At 34.7% G+C, this 1,498-nt stretch overlaps 1 pseudogene; it reads left to right on the forward strand.

Moving 5' to 3' along the window:
* Positions 1-491: 491 nt before the first annotated feature.
* Positions 492-1,038, forward strand: LOC118983276 (transcription elongation factor A protein-like 8; annotated as a pseudogene).
* Positions 1,039-1,498: the final 460 nt, after the last annotated feature.

Here is a 1,498-nt window from a genome sequence, read left to right on the forward strand (position 1 = left end):
ATTTATAGCTCTTTATTTATTGTTTACATTACAAAACAAGAAAGATTTCAAATCAATAACTGAACATCACAACTTAAGGAACTAGAAAAAGAAAAAACTAAACCCAGAACTAGCAGAAGGAAGAGAATAGTTTAGAACACAGGTAACTGAAATCGAAAATAGAAGAGTAATATAGAAAAATCAATAAAAACCAAAAGTTGGGATTTAGAAAGATCAGCAAAACTGGTAAAACTAGCTAGATTAACTAAGAAAAGTAAAGACTCAAATGTTTACAAAAGCAAAAATGTAAATGGGGACACTACCACTGATTCTACAGAAGTAAGAAGGATTATAAGAGAGTACTCTGAAGAATTATATGTCAAAAAATTAGATAACCTACATGAAATAGACGAATTTCAAGAAACACAAAACCTAGCAAGACTAAATTATGAAGAAATAAAAAATATGGGCACACAAATAACAAGTAGAATATTTAGGGATTGACTACAGAGATGAAGGACCTGCACAGTAAAAACTACAAAATATTGCTCCCTATTGCTGGAAGGGTAAAGTGCCCGGGGTCCCTTCAGGACTCTTGGTTCTTGGGGAGTGACACACATCGGGTGAGGGAAACAGGAGAAGAATTCCCTGGATTCCTGCAGGATTAATTTATTTGAAAGGGAAATAATAGAAAAATATTCAACATTCAAAAGTCTTCTGAAGAAAATGAAGGTGAGCCACAGAACATGCCAAAAGCCGAGAAAGACCAACTTTCGCAAGATGTATCTCAGGAGGCAGAAGGAAATCCTCAATCTTCTGCAAAAGGTGTAAGTCAGGAAGCAGAAGGAAACCTTAGAAATGGGCTGACTCATCCTTGTCCAGGGATTTAAAAAGGACAGTCCTGTTAGGCATTTGGATTGTGAAGAAAGGCTAAGAGGAATAGATGAGTTGGAAAGGGTTAGGGAAGAAATAAGAAGGCTAAGAAACAAGTTTGCGATGATGCACTGGAAGCAAAGACATTCACGAAGACATCCTTGTCCTGTGTGCTTTAGGCTTTGAATTCTTTTTATTTTTTTAATCTGATAGTAAAATCTGGCCCCATAAATATACATATTTATGTATATACATCAAAAACTTAACTGTGCTTATTTCTGTGTGCTGCAAGTTTTTTTCTGCGTATATGTAATTTTTAATGAACACATGTCACAGAAAGAATTTTAAAACTTTAAGGAATTGAATCAAGTAATTTGCAACCAACTTATAAGGCAATGGGAGCACCTCAACTCTTAGTGAAATAACTATTAACCTCAAATGTAAGCCTCATATCACCACTGGATCTCTTAGCCAGAGGAATAAAACTGGCAACTATTACAAAAAATTCACTACAAAATACAGCTGAAAGAAAATAAATAAATGGAAACACATCCCGTGTTCACGGATTAAAAGACTCAAAATTAAGATGTCAGTACTACACAGAGCAATGTACGTATTCGATGCAATCACTATCAAAATCCCAATG

Source organism: Sturnira hondurensis, unplaced genomic scaffold (genome assembly GCF_014824575.4).
Source record: "Sturnira hondurensis isolate 20B ecotype Veracruz unplaced genomic scaffold, ASM1482457v3 Scaffold0000396, whole genome shotgun sequence".
Classification (NCBI taxonomy): domain Eukaryota; kingdom Metazoa; phylum Chordata; class Mammalia; order Chiroptera; family Phyllostomidae; genus Sturnira; species Sturnira hondurensis.